Raw genomic sequence first — 15,836 nt, 5'->3', positions numbered from 1 at the left:
TCTGCTGCTTTCCATGCTGTGCAAGGACAGGCACATAGGGCCTCAAGTGATCTGTGCTCATCGCTTCACACAAAGCTTTTTCTTTTACTTTTCTTGAACAATTCAAATATTTTGGCACATTCTCCCATGGTGATTCCATAGCGACTCCTAAATTGAATCCAGATATTCTAGGCATTTGACTCCTGTGTCTGTCTATTTTCAGTGTATCTATTGGAATTGTATGTGCAGGTGTATAGTTTCTTTGGTGATATACCTATCAGTCTGCAGCTTTTCTGTGACTACATTTGAATGACAGTTATCTTAGCAGCACAAATGTTCCATGTAAATACAACTGAACAATCAGGGTCTCCTTGTCTTGTGTGTTCGGCCTTTTGTGTTCTGTCTCTACTCGATAATTGAGGAGCCTCTTCTAGGAACACAGAGCAGTATTATCAGCGACTTCTTGCCCTGTATATGTATAGCAGACTGTGCTACTGAGGACATCCTCTCCCATGTATGCAGTGGAATGTTATTGGGAACCCCAGCACTGCACTAAATTGCTTATGGGATAAAATTGCTATGAGAACCCTACTTCTCTGTATAAAACTGCTAAAGTTGAACTTCACGTTTCTGATCAAAAGTTGAAACCAGATGGAAGTGAAATGCCAGAAGTAATATGAAAAGTATGTTGAAAAAAGATCAAATGGAAGAAAAAAGATGAAAATGTTTTCAATTGAGTGGAGTGTTCTTTCAAAAACAGATGTATGTGAAAGCAGCACCATTTGCACTTTACCCCTGTTTTGCCTTTAGATGCACACAGGTGAAATAAAATACAGCCTGGCTTGGTTGGGAGCCCTCCACTGTGACAATGCTAGAGTCAAGGTCACACAGCTCAGATTTCCCACATTACGGGGTTAGATTCAGTGTAAGCATGTTTCTGTGATCTCTAAATGTAAACCTTGCAGTGCCTACCAAAAAATGCAACATTTGGTTGCAAAATCTTCCTGAGCGGAACCCTCTGTAACTTCCTGTGTTACTTCATTTACTTTCTGAGTTAGGGTATGTCTACACTACGAAATTAGGTCAAATTTATAGAAGTCGGTTTTGTAGAAAGCATTTTAATACAGTCGATTGTGTGTCCCCCCACACAAATGCTCTTACTGCATGTAGTCGGTGGAGTGTGTCCACAGTACCGAGGCAACCGTCGACTTCCGGAGCGTTGCACTGTGGTTAGCTATCCCACAGTTCCTGCAGTCTCCACTGCCCATTTGAATTCTGGGTAGAAATCCCAGTGCCTGATGGGGGCTAAAATATTGTCGTGGGTGGTTCTGGGTACATATCGTCAGGCCCCCCTTCTCTCCCTCCTTCCGTGAAAGCAAGGGCAGACAATCGTTTTGCGCCTTTTTTCTTGAGTTACCTGTGCAGACGCCATACCACGGCAAGCATGGAGCCCGCTCAGCTAACCGTCACCACATGTCTCCTGGGTGCTGGCAGACACGGTACTGCATTGCTACACAGCGGCAGTTTATTGCCTTTTGGCAGCAGACAGTGCAGTATGACTGGTAGCCGTCGTCGACGTAGTCCTGGGTGCTCTTTTAACTGACCTCGATGAGGTCAGGGGTGCCTGGGCAAACATGGGAATGACTCAGCCAGGTCATTTCCCTTTTAAGTTTCGTCTCATGGCGATTCAGTCCTACCGGCAGTGCACTGTCTTTTAATCAGCAGCCAGCAGAAGACGATGGCCAGCAGTCATACTGCACCATCTTCTGGCAAGCACCCAGGAGATGACGATGGCTAGCAGTTGTACTGCACAGTCTGCTGCCAGCAAGATGTATAAAGATAGATGAAGTGGATCAAAACAAGAAATAGACCAGATTTGTTTTGTATTCATTTTCTCCTGCCTCCCTCCGTGAAATTAATGGCCTGCTAAACCCAGTTTTGAGTTCTATCCTTGAGGTTTTGAGTTCTATCCTTGAGGGGGCCATTCTGTTTCTCACAAAGCCACCCCCTTTGTTGATTTTAATTCCCTGTAACCCAACCCTGTAAACCATGTCGTCAGTTGCCCCTCCCTCCATCAGGGCAACAGCAGACAATCATTCCGCACATTTTTTCTGTGCGGACCCTACACCACGGCAAGCATGGAGCCCGCTCAGATCACTTTGGCAATTAGAAGCACATTAAACACCACACGCATTATCCAGCAGTATATGCAGCACCAGAACCTGGCAAAGTGAAACTGGGTGAGTAGGCGACGTCAGTGACAAGAGTGATGAGGACATGGACACAAACTTCTCTCAAAGCACGGGAGCTAGCAATGTGGGCATCATGGTGCTAATGGGGCAGGTTCATGCGGTGGAACGCCGATTCTGGGCTCAGGAACCAAGCATAGTGTTGCAGGTCTGGGACGATTCCCAGTGGCTGCAAAACTTTTGCATGCATAAGGACACTTTCATGGAACTTTGTGACTTGCTTTCCCCTGCCGTGAGGCGCAAGAATACCAAGATGAGAGCAGCCCTCACAGTTGAGAAGCGAGTGGCAATAGCTCTGTGGAAGCTTGCAATGCCAGACAGCTACCGGTCAGTCAGGAATCAGTTTGGAGTGGGCAAATCTACTGTGGGGGCTGCTGTGATGCAAGTAGCCCACGCAATCAAGAATCTGCTGATATCAAGGGTAGTGACCCTGAGAAATGTGCAGGTCATAGTGGATGGCTTTGCTGCAATGGGATTCCCTAACTGTGGTGGGGCCATAGACGGAACCCATACCCCTATCTTGGCACCGGAGCACCAAGCCGGCGAGTACATAAACCGCAAGGGGTACTTTTCAATAGTGCTGCAAGCACTGGTGGATCACAAGGGACGTTTCACCAACATCAGCGTGGGATGGCCGGGAAAGGTACATGACGCTCGCATCTTCAGGAACTCTGGTCTGTTTCAAAAGCTGCAGGAAGGGACTTTATTCCCAGACCAGAAAATAACCATTGGGGATGTTGAAATGCCTATAGCAATCCTTGTGGACCCAGCCTACCCCTTAATGCCATGGCTCATGAAGCCATACACAGGCAGCCTGGTCAGTAGTCAGGAGCTGTTCAACTACAGGCTGAGCAAGTGCAGAATGGTGGTAGAATGTGCATTTGGAACATTTAAAAGCGCGCTGGCGCAGTTTACTGACTCGCTTAGACCTCAGCGAAACCAATATTCCCACTGTTATTACGGCTTGCTGTGCGCTGCACAATATCTGTGAGAGTAAGGGGGAGACGTTTATGGCGGGGTGGGAGGTTGAGGCAAATCGCCTGGCTGCTGGTTATGCACAGCCAGACACCAGGGCAATTAGAAGAGCACAGGAGGGTGCGGTGCGCATCAGAGAAGCTTTGAAAACCAGTTTCATGACTGGCCAGGCTACGGTGTGAAAGTTCTGTTTGTTTCTCCTTGATGAAACCCCTCCACTCCTTGGTTCACTCTACTTCCCTGTAAGCTAACCACCCTCCCCTCCTCCCTTCGATCACCGCTTGCAGAGGCAATAAAATCATTGTTGCTTCACATTCATGCATTCTTTATTAATTCATTACACAAATAGTGGGATAACTACCAAGGTAGCCCAGGAGGGGTGATGGAGGAGAGAAGCACCAGGAGGGGTGGTGGAGGAGGGAAGGACAAGGCCACACAGCACTTTAAAAGTTTAAAACTTCAAAACTTATTGAATGCCAGCCTTCTGTGGCTTGGGCAATCCCCTGGGGTGGAGTGGCTGGGAGGCCGGAGGCCCCCCCTCCGCGTTCTTGGGCATCTGGGTGAGGAGGCTATGGAACTTGGGGAGGAGGGCAGTTGGTTACACAGGGGCCATAGCAGCGGTCTGTGCTCCTGCTGCCTTTCCTGCAGCTCAACCATATGCTGGAGCATATTAGTTTGATCCTCCAGCAGCCTCAGCATTGAATCCTGCCTCCTCTCATCACACTGCCACCACCTTTCAGCTTCAGCCCTCTCTTCAGCCCGCCACTTACTCTCTTCAGCCCGCCACCTCTCCTCCCAGTCATTTTGTGCTTTCCTGCACTCTGACATTGTCTGCCGCCATGCATTCGTCTGTGCTCTGTCAGTGTGGGAGGACAGCATGAGCTCAGAGAACATTTCATCGCGAGTGCGTTTTTTTCACCTTCTAATCTTCCCTAGCCTCAGCGAAAGAGAAGATCCTGTGCTCCTTGAAACACATGCAGCTGGTGGAGAAAAGAAAAGGGGCAGTGGTATTTAAAAAGACACATTTTATAGAACAATGGGTACACTCTTTCACAGTAAAGCTTGCTGTTAACATTACATACATAGCACATGTGCTTTCGTTCCAAGGTCGCATTTTGCCTCCCCCCAGCGTGTGGCTAGCCCCTCCACCCTCAAGAAAAGCACCCTATTTCAACCAGGTGACCATGAATGATATCACTCTCCTGAGGATAACACAGAGAGATAAAGAACGGATGTTGTTTGAATGCCAGCAAACATACACTGCAATGCTTTGTTCTACAGTAATTCCCGAGTACGTGCTACTGACCTGGAGTGGTAAAGTGTCCTACCATAGTGGATGGAATAAGGCTGCCCTCCTCAGAAACCTTTTCCAAAGGCTTTGGGAGTACATCCAGGAGAGCCGCAAATGCCAGGGCAAATTAACCATTAAACATGCTTGCTTTTAAACCATGTATAGTATTTTAAAAGGTACACTCACCAGAGGTCCCTTCTCCGCCTGGCAGGTCCGGGAGGCAGCCTTGGGTGGGTTCGTGGGGTACTGGCTCCAGGTGCAGGGTGAGAAACAGTTCCTGGCTGTTGGGAAAACTGGTTTCTCTACTTGCTTGCTGTGAGCTATCTACAACCTCATCATCATCACCTTCCTCGTCCCCAAAACCTGCTTCCGTGTTGCCTCCATCTCCATTGAAGGAGTCAAACAACATGGCTGGGGTAGTGGTGGCTGAACCCCCTAAAATGGCATGCAGCTCATCATAGAAGCGACATGTTTTGGGCTCTGACCTGGAGTGGCCGTTCACCTCTCTGGTTTTCTGGTAGGCTTGCCTCAGCTCCTTAAGTTTCACGCGGCACTGCTTCGGGTCCCTGTTGTGGCCTCTGTCCTTCATGCCCTGGGAGATTTTGACAAATGTTTTGGCATTTCGAAAACTGGAACATAGTTCTGATAGCATGGATTCCTCTCCCCATGCAGTGATCAGATCCCATACCTCCCGTTCGGTCCATGCTGGAGCTCTTTTGCGATTCTGAGACTCCATCACGGTCACCTGGGCTGATGAGCTCTGCATGGTCACCTGCAGCTTGCCACGCTGGCCAAACAGGAAATTGAAATTCAAAAGTTCGCGGGCCTTTTCCAGTCTATCTGGCCAGTGCATCTGAGTTGAGAGTGCTGTCCAGAGCAGTCACAATGGAGCACTCTGAGATAGCTCCCGGAGGCCAATACTGTCTAATTGTGTCCACAGTACCCCAAATTCGACCCGGCAAGGCCGATTTCAGCACTAATCCCCTTGTCGGGGGTGGAGTAAGGAAATCGATTTTAAGAGCCCTTTAAGTTGAAAAAAAGGACTTCGTCGTGTGGACGGGTGCAGGGTTAAATTGATTTTACGCTGCTAAATTTGACCTCAACTCCTAGTGTAGACCAAGGCTAAGTGACAAAGTTTCTGTGGCTTCACCTACAAGAGCTGGAGTAAGAGGAACAGGAGTCTACTGAATACACTATGCTATGTGACTCAAGGATCCAAAAATCCAGGAAGGGAAACGGAAAAGAAATAAACAATAATGAAATAATCCTCACAACCAAGTGATGTGTCCTTATTCAGAGCATAGTAATACCATCCTTTCCTTCTTTGGAGAATACATGAGCAGAAAAATGAACCCATAAACAATAAGAGAACATTGTCAAAGTATTCAAGAAAAATAAATGAGATGCTAAATGAGAATGCCAGATGAGATGTACAGATGCCAAAGAGAACTTTGGCTGATTCTCTTTTGGGAATTTTGCAGGGTAATCTTCTGAATTCTATTAATTTAATATGCAAATACAGTTCAGATGTTGTAGCTCTATGTTGTGCGAACATGTGAATACAAACATCGTCAACTGTCTTAAGAGGCCAAGACCAAATATGCTTTTCAATAAAAAATTTAATAGAGAACCAGAACTAAAGATGATTAAATAATAGAGTAATGAAAGAGGACTGAAAGGAGTGGGCAGCACAGGAAGAGTAAAATATCAGAGATCTGATTAATAAGATAAGAATACCTGGTACTTCTATGGCATCGTTCATCTGAGGATCTCAAAGTACTTTACACATTTTAATTCTGACCCTCACCCATTTTGATTTAGGTATAAAATTGAGCTAATAATTCATAAGGAGTTATGAATTATTATTACACTAAAGCACCGAGACTTGCCTGTATCAAATAGCAAGCTACAGCTGGATAAGAATCTAGGAGTCCTAACTTCTAATTTCCTACTCTGTCCATGAGGCACAATTCCTTATGCAAGCCACTCTCCATCTAGCTATAAAATGAGATCAACAATCAGAGGAAGAACATTACTGTGTAATATTGAAATAAAGCATTCAATATTGTGCTAAGAGTACTTTTTCTGATTTTAATGCAGGATAAAAACTGGGCACTGAGCAACCATAACTGGAGTCACAGATGTCATTTTTCAGCAAGATGCCCACCAGCGAACTCAGAAATGTCACTTTCAGTTAATACCTTTATTTTCACCTGATAGATTTTCCAGATTATGCAGGGTGAGATTTACTCCCCTTCTCACAATTTTTTTGAAAGAGCTTTGCTGAACAAAACTGATGGTGCCTTCCTTTAAAAATAAAAAAAAAGCCAGTGGGCTTTTAATTCACCATTTACACTCTTTTTAGGTAAGATCATTCAGTAGATTAGGCAACATATTTAGTGCACATGATTGGCACCCTGTCAGTTAAGATATCTTGCCCATCAGGCCTTTCTTCATGTTAATGTAATTAGTGGCGGGCTTTCTAGTATTTTAGACTTGTTCCTGTGTACCACTTACTATGAGGCCACCTTGTAATGGACCCTGGGGATGTGTGTCTAAACCCACTTAGCAGAAAATAAACTATTATTTGTGCTCAAGCATATGCTATTGTAACCCACACACCTGCTAGGTGTGGTGTTTTGTCCCCCCTAGTGGCACCAAGATCACTTAGAGATTAATGAGTCTGCTACAGCCTTAGCTGGGGCCCTGAGGCTTCTAGCTCATACAGTAGAGGCTCATACGCTAAGTTCCTGAGGTCCCAGATTCGATCCCACCCGCCGACTCCGTGTTACGCTATCACTGAATCCTAACATGTGTGATGTTCCATCCATTACAACCCCCCTTCGCTGCATGGCCTCTAAGCCATTTCTGACATGTTATTTGTAGAACACCGCAGTTACTTAAGAACTGCAGATTAGCTGTATGTTTCACAGGGGATTTAAATTTCCTCTCCTGCTCAGAGGACACAGTGTTTCTAAGCAGACTGGTAGACATTTTATTCATTTTCTTTTGACACGTACGTTATTGTTTAACTTAAAGTGATTGTATTTACTCCAGAAAAATGTCCTATAATTGATTCCCTCCAAATGGGCGGTTCACTCATGTCTCATGGTCCTATCTGTTTATATAATGTGGGGCCCTCAGCTGTGCAGCCCCAGAAAAGCTTGTATGCAAGAATAAGCTGATCTCTAGGCTTCCTCTGAAAGGCTGCTAAAGATGCATGAAATACAAACTCTGGAAATGTGATGAATGTCTTTAATTAAAACATAATTTTGCCTAGAGAAATGTCTCTGTGAGAAGAAAATCTCATTTCCACAGATGCTTTGGTAACACAGCCAAATCCCCTTCAAGCTTCTATTCATTCATGTATCTACTGTAGAGTATATGAACTGCTGGGAGTTGTTGGAATTTGCTATTCTCATTTAGAAATTTTACTTCAGTAGCCATTGAGTTCTGTGTTCTTATACAAGTTCTTACCAAGAAGGTCTGAGAAGCAGCCTATGGAGGTATTGTTGATTCACGCTAACCATGCACTCAGTTTCTAGAGCTTCATGAAGAAAATCCTCTTAGCTTCTAATCTCATTCTACGCTACAAGAAAAGGGGCCGCAGCCATGAAGAGGGAATTCTTGTGTAAGTTACTTTTTGATTATGATGCATTGTGTTGAGGACAGACATGGGGAACATTCAATGAAACTGAAAAGAAGCAAATTTTAAACTGATGACAGGAAATGCCTTTTCACATAACACACATCCAGTGGAACTCATTGCCACAAGATGGCAAGATTAAAAAAGGGATTACATATTTATATTGATACAAGATTTATCCAAAATGTTAAAGATAAACAATGGTTTTGGAAGGGATGTCATTCCTTCTACCTCATGGCATGACCCAGGCTCTAACTATTTGGGGTTTGGAAGAAACTTTCCCTGTGGGCAGGTTATCCCATCACTGCTGATGCAGATTTTCTTGGACCTTCCTCTGAAGCAGATGCTGCTAGTCTCTGACAGAGACACTGGATACTGAGCTAGATGGAGTTCTGGTCAGATCAGGCCTGGCAATTCCTACATTCTTGAGAGGACAAGGAATGAATCACATTTTCTGTGTATCTTAATGGCTCTATCTATGTGCTGAAAGTCAAGCACCTGCTTAAGTGCTTTGCTGGACTGGGGCCTGAGAGCCCAAAGGAATTGTTTCTGCAACAAACAGAGGGAGGTTCTGGTTCTTGCTGCTGTTGGCTCTAAAGGCCTTTCTTATTTGTTACCTCAGAGTTTTATTTTCTTTTTCTTTCACTTTCACAGAACTTCCTGCCCACTGGCCAGATACTCATTGCCTCCTCCTTAGGCCAAATTCTATATACATGCAGCAGGGTCATCAGCTTCCTAGTATTTACTGGAAAAGGGTTCTCAGCTTTGTGGTATTATTCCTTCAAAATTCACCTCTGATAAATCTAAGACATTGTTTGTAATGTACATTAACATGATTTATCACATAAAAACACCAGGACATTCTGATTATTCCATCACACTGTGAAAATAAATACAAAGAATTTCAGAATGACCTTTGACTCAGAAGTGAAGTGAATTTAAACATCTGAGAATAAACATAAAATTGGCCACATTCATTTAAGAAACAATAAGTCTTCCCTGTCTATTTATGTATTTCACTATTGATTAGACTTTAGTTTACAATGGACCTTTTGTTCTCAATCACAGCAGATATTAATGGAAATAACTAACACAGTATTGTGCTAATATAACAACTATAAAAAGACAGATTTCCTTTGTGCAACCTTACTTCTGATTTGTGGCAGGTTAGAAACAATCAGTCTGCAAAAGATTTCATCTTCAGAAAACCTAGGTTAGGAAGACCTTTAAGCAAGGCCCTGAATAAAAGAGATATTTTCTTCACTTGAAAATTGAGTGGTACGATAATATACTTGAAATAATGAGTTATCAGATAACTGAATGTTGAGATGGAGCAGGAAATACATGGATCGCTACCTCTTTCAAGAGAAATAAGAGGGATGAGACTCATACATGAATACAACTAAAAAGGACAGAGGATAGTTGGAACTATTTTAGTTGGAACTGAAACCCTAAGTACATTCTCACTAATATATCACTGTATCATGGGCTATAGTGTGGGGTATGTATGTGCATGTGTGCATGTTGTGGCTTTGTGTTATCTATGCCTAGCTATTGTGGCCATAGGTGTGATAAAAATTATTAAGGGTACTTTTACACTGCAGTCAAAGGTGTGATTACAGCTCTGGCAGGCATACCCACACTGGTTTTAATCTAGCTAGCACAGTTAAATTAGCAGTGAGCCGCAGCAACATAGTCTAGCAATATAAGTATGTACCCCCATTCTGGCCAGGCTTATATGGCCTGCCCTTGCCACCATTCCTTCACTGCTATTTTTAGCCATGCTAGCTAGATTAAAGCTACTACAGGCATGTCTTCCTGAGCTGCAAATTGTACTTTCAGTTGTAGTGTAGGCATACAGTCAAAAGCACAGATGAAGAAAAGGGTTAAAATATGTGTTATTATACAATGTATTTTTGCATAGCAGCCTTCAAGCAACACATCAGAGCACTTCTGAGAGAGTGAAATTGCTTTAAAGAGTTAGCATGAGTGAGCCTGATTCTGATCTCACTGGCTGTTGTACACTGGTGTAATTTCATTGGTTTCAGTGCAGTGATTGCTAATTTATACTACTGTATATATAAGACCAGGCCCAGGGACTCTAGCCTAAAGCAGAAGGGGTAAATGACAGGCAGGAAAGAGAACAAGAAGCTTCTTTTAAATATCCCTGCAAAATAGAAAGGGCCACAGGAGGGGGGCAAGACGGGAAGGTGTTATAGGGAGTAGAAAACAGAAGGTGTCAGGAACTGGGGATGGGAAGGTATGGGGAGATGAGTTACAGCGAAGGAGGAGCGGAAGGAGATGGGAATGGGGGAGCACAAAATGAGCGGTCCTTTTGGAGTGACTGACACTATACTGTGTCGATGCTTATCTTCATCTTCGCCTTAGAGACTGGCCCATGCAGCTGTCTCTCTAGCCCTGGTGTGTCTCACCTATCTTTCTTCTGCATATAAGTCATTTCATTGGTTCCTATTGTCAGAAACATTTTCAAGGAAATGTAACCTCTGAAATTTCCATCTCCTCACAGATGGAAACAACTTGGGGCCCAAGTCGGGCAACAGAGCCAGCTTTCCCTGCTGGAATGTCTGTGACTCTAGAGGAGCCATTATCATCATTACAGAATTCCTGAAGCAGGATTAAGGGCCAGATGTTTAGATTAAATTCACCAGTCTCTGTGAGGTGTACTCAGGTGCACTCCCAATAACTCGCAAAGGGCCAGACTCTGATCTGAGTTACATTGCCATAAATCTGGAATGACGGAGAGCAGACTCTGACCCAGAGTCTGTAGGTAAAGCTCAGTGAACACAGAGAGAGGCAGAGGTTGGAAATTATACCTTGAGCATGAGGCGAGGGAGGGATAGCTCAGTGGTTTGAGCATTGGCCTGATAAACCCAGGGTTGTGAGTTCAATCCTTGAGGGGGCCATTTAGGTATCTGGGGCAAAAATTGGGGATTGGTCCCGTTTTGAGCAGGGGGTTGGACTAGATGACCTTCTGAGATCTCTTCCAACCCTGATATTCTATGATTCAGGAGCTGGCTGGCTCAGACATAGATCTAAGGCCTAAATGGCATCCATACTCCACCCTTTGGATACCTGTCTGTCAAGGAACAACGTCCTGCATTTCCAGTGCTTCCCTGTAATGTTCTTTCTCATAATGGTCCTGCCCTTCTGACTGTATATGATGGGATGTATAAAGTCCACACTGGCCAGGAAGGGGTTAACTGGAGCCTGAGCACTATATTAGTCCTACCTTGTTACACCTGGAGCTTGCATCAGGCTCAGGGAGGAGTTAACAGGAAGGAATTCAGAGCAGTTGCTGGAGGTGGGCTGGAGTTCCTAAGCTGTGGAAGGGTCTGACAGAAACCAGGTGGAGGGAGAGGAGAGCCATGGGAAAAGCTACATGAATGGATTTACCTCCTGTGACAGATCTTGGAAAAGGGGCAAGACTCCCGGGAGGCAGCCCTGTGGGTCAGTGTTCTGCAGAAGAATGGAAAACTGGGGAGAACCTGAGATGGACTAAAGGCTCAAGCTCAGTATGGTCAGAACTTGCTTGGTTTGTATTTTCATCTGTTTTTTGAGTTTTGCTGAGGGGCTCCAGGGGGAAGCCCTGTGAGCCATTGTCCTGGAAGACAACTAAGACTGAAGAGGAGCCCAGGATGGGTGGAAGAGGTTGTGTAGATTGCCATTATTTATTTGGAACACTGATACCCTGCGAGTGGTGGAACTACAGCATGACCCAGACTCCTCCATGACTATTGGAGGAGGAGTCTGAGACAGAGTCACTGAAACTCCAGGTCACACCACAAGTGGGTGACTTGACACTACCTTCCAAATCTCCTTTGGTGGCTCCTTGTCCTCTGCTCTCTCATCCTCTGTGGGTTCCCTCAGGGCTATGCCTTTGGCCCCCTTCTCTTCTTGCTTTACATCTTTACTCTTGGTGACCTCATGCACTCTCATGTCTGTGCTGATGACTCACAAATCTACCTCTCTGCTCTGTCCTGCACATCTAACAGTCCCTTTGACACATCATCTTGGATGAACAGTGTTTTACACGCTTAACATGGCTAAAGTTGAACTTATTCTCTCTCCAAAGCCCTCTCCACACCCACTTTTCTCCATTGCCAATCTTGGTGTGCCTGCTCCCCCCATTTGGGCACTGAGATATGAAGATGATGAGCACAGTATACTAATTTAGTTCCTCCTAAAGATTCACTTTTTCATCAGATCTCCAAACCTAATACATGGTTCTGGTGGTGAGAACATTTTATACAGAGAGAAATATAAAGTAACTCCTTCCTCTGGTCTCCTAGCCTCTCTCTCTCTCTCTCGCTCCAGGTAGGGATTTTCTTCATATTTGTGTTTTGTACATAGCTGGTGCTTAACAGATAATAAACATGGTACATTGGGTCATTGGCATCCCTGCTTTTGGTTCTGTCCCTCCTGCTCAATGTTTCTCTCCCTCTGAGCATGGTAATGTAGCTGGGTGTTCTCTCTGTAATACACATCATGCTGTGACTGTATCTTCTTTGAAATTTTCCCGTAAACTTTCCTTTTATTACATAAATACCACAAGTACATCCCTCAGGAGTATTGTTGACTGCAGTACTTTGCCTAAACATTTTCCCACTGTGATACTGGATCAGGTCCAATTTGGGATCGCCACTGTCATGAGAACATAACAAATCACTCTGGATAGGTCTAAACTTGCCACTATTGGTCAATGTACAATCTGTGTGTAAAAGGCCAAACTGCGTGGGACTCAGGAGACAATACTATTGCACCCCTTCTAATAGTGTACTAAAAAACCGTAGAGCTCCCTCATTTTTATATGCAGATTTGCAAACCGCAAAACTGCTAGTTGAACAACTGCTGTTTTGAACATCGTTGAAGGAAAGCCAGAAAAGCAATTCAAGTCAGCTCAAAAATAAACATCCTTGGTTCTTAACAGGCACTTTTCTTATTAAAAAAAAACAGCAAAATTTCCTCTCAGAAGCACAGACAGTGTTTGTAAAATACCTTTTCAACCTTTGTTTTACTTCAGCACCTCTTTGAAGGAAATCTGTTTTTTTGGGGGGAAAATCACAGGGTATACCATAAATCTACAAATATCTCTTCTTCAGTGATTCTAAACATTGTCTTATATCTCAGTATATCTTTGCAAATTACTGAGTGTGTGTCACTACGTACCAGGATGCGAGAAGCCACCATCCTACCTGACACCCAGTACAGACTATGATTAAAAATGAATAATTTCACAAGCAGCCGTGTTTTGAATTTTTCTAGCTGAATAGATTATGGGCTGATTTATGCCCCCGGGGTGCTGCTCCGATTGCCCTTTCACAAGGAGAATTCTGGCAAGGCAGAGCTGCATAGCTAGGGCAAATGACCATAAAATATTCCATTGCTGGAGTCATATTAGGCTTTCCAGAGTGTCTGTCTATTTTTCCCCCTCTGCCTTAATGGGTGCTATTGATCCTTATATGCAGTAATGATCCTCTGCATTTAACGGATGTCACACGAGCCTAGAAACAGCACCTCTCCAATGCAGGTTCTGTCAAACCATGCCTGGTGCCAGATTTCTACCTCAGAAGCTGCCATTGCCACGTGGGGTATTGCCAGAAATGATTCTGTTACACAGAGAATTATGTCAGTTTAGACAGGACCGCCGCTGGAATAGCTAATTACCAAGCCCCAGGGAGCCCATGTTCATGCAATATTCTATTCACACACATGATAAGTGTCACTTATAGAATCTGCTGAGGATTACTAACCAAAGTGGTAGTCTGAGAAGCAAAGAAGCAGCAGGACAGAGGAGGAAGATTTACAGGATTTGGTGCAAAGTAAATAATGTTAAGTGGAAGTAATAATAAATGTCCAGAATAAAGTGTGAGTTGCAGCTATTGAGAAATGTTCCTTAAGTGAAACTGGGTGGCCAGATGCTGAGCAGAAAAGGGTATGCTACATGAGAGTAAACTGCATCCGATGAAGTGAGCTGTAGCTCACGAAAGCTTATGCTCAAATAAATTTGTTAGTCTCTAAGGTGCCACAAGTACTCCTTTTCTTTTTGCAATCATATGGGAGTGGGAAAAAAATCTGAAAAAACCCAATATAAATAAAAATGAAAACTACACAAATTTCTGAAGAACATTGTTCAACTCAAATTCCCATATGTCTAATTGGTTTTCATTAATATGAAGAATAAACAATCCCTTACCAATGAAAATTACAGTTTTCCAGGAAGTTAAGGGAAGGTAGTTAGGGGAAACCCTGGTCTCCAAAATCTCACTTCTTTAATTTGGCTTCCTCTCTTTGGCCTCAGGCACTTTGCCCTTTGGAAGGTTATTGTTGGTTGGTTTTAATCTTTGTTGCAGATTGCAGCTGTCGGGGAAAGAACTGACTCATACCCTAAAAGCATTATTTGTGCACTTGTCCTATATAAAGTCTGAGCCGAAGTACAGGGTGATGAGGATGACATATGTCTGCATGAAAGACTGGATAATTAAGTAATACATATGTTTTAATGGATCCCAAAACCATTACAGGAAAATAATTTGTGTAAGAATTGCCCATACAGGTAACTGAGTATTCTTCTAGGAAAAAACAAGTAAACTGGGGTCTTTATTGTCTAAAGTGGGTGCAGAGCAGAGAGCAGATATTGACTTTAGACTGGAATCTTTGGGGAAAAAAGATTGTTTCTAACTTCTCCTCAATCTACAGGGACCCCAAACCCTTCTAATTCAAAAAAGAAGAATAGAAGCAAAAATCTCTTTGATATAGACTATTGGGTAGAAGTTATCCAGGATGGAAAAGGTGTGAAATCCTCCAGTGCAAACAGCAGAATTATAAAGGATTTATCCAAGTCACCAAAAGATTCATTCCACCTAGTTAGTCTCACCTGCTCCCCATGGGAAAGGGACTGTCTATAGCTGCGAGTTATGAAAACTGGACTGAAAATGCCAACTGTCCTTTCACAGAAGGGAAGTGAACGTTGCAGTTCAGGGACAGACTTCAAAGATGTGTGATGTTTCTTCCCCGTTCACCAATGAAGGCAGGGGATAGTGTTGTCATGGGATCTTAGAGATTTTGTTTGCTAATAAAATAGAATTTCTTACTGTTATATGTTCAAATGAGATGGCATTGTTGAATGTTTTCTACTCTATGGGGGGGGAGTGGGTGGTGCTGAACAATACACAATGCTTAGCAAACTGATTATAATGAGATTTCATGCTGTGTGGCAAATTATTTGCCTCTTTCCCATGGTCCTCACAAACTAATCCCAGGAGTGGATATTTCATTTTGGGAGTGTCTCCTTGTGACAGGGTGTACTAGGCCCTTTGTGGTCCCCAGCTGTAGGTGGTCCTACTACACCCTGCCTGAGAACAGGAGCAGTAAAGGTGGGTCCTCCAGGCCTGCCTAGAGAGGCCACAGGGAAGCAGCCCTTCAGAGTGCAGCAGGCCCAGTTTAAAAGGAGCTGCAGGGCCTGAGCAGATCAGTTCCTGGAAGGGACCAGAGCAGCAAGGAAGGTGCTCCTTGCTGGTGCAAAGGGACAACCAGAAGATGTGTTCGGGTGACACTTGCATTCCATGAGGAAGGAGAGAAGCACTTCAGCCCTGAGGTGAGGGTGAAGCAGAAGGGACTACATGGGAAGTGGCCCAGGGAATAGCAGCAGCAACTATTACAGGAAGCAGCATGTGGC

Source organism: Eretmochelys imbricata, chromosome 21, assembly GCF_965152235.1.
Source record: "Eretmochelys imbricata isolate rEreImb1 chromosome 21, rEreImb1.hap1, whole genome shotgun sequence".
NCBI classification, from domain to species: domain Eukaryota; kingdom Metazoa; phylum Chordata; order Testudines; family Cheloniidae; genus Eretmochelys; species Eretmochelys imbricata.
Note: the sequence above shows the minus strand (reverse complement) of the source record.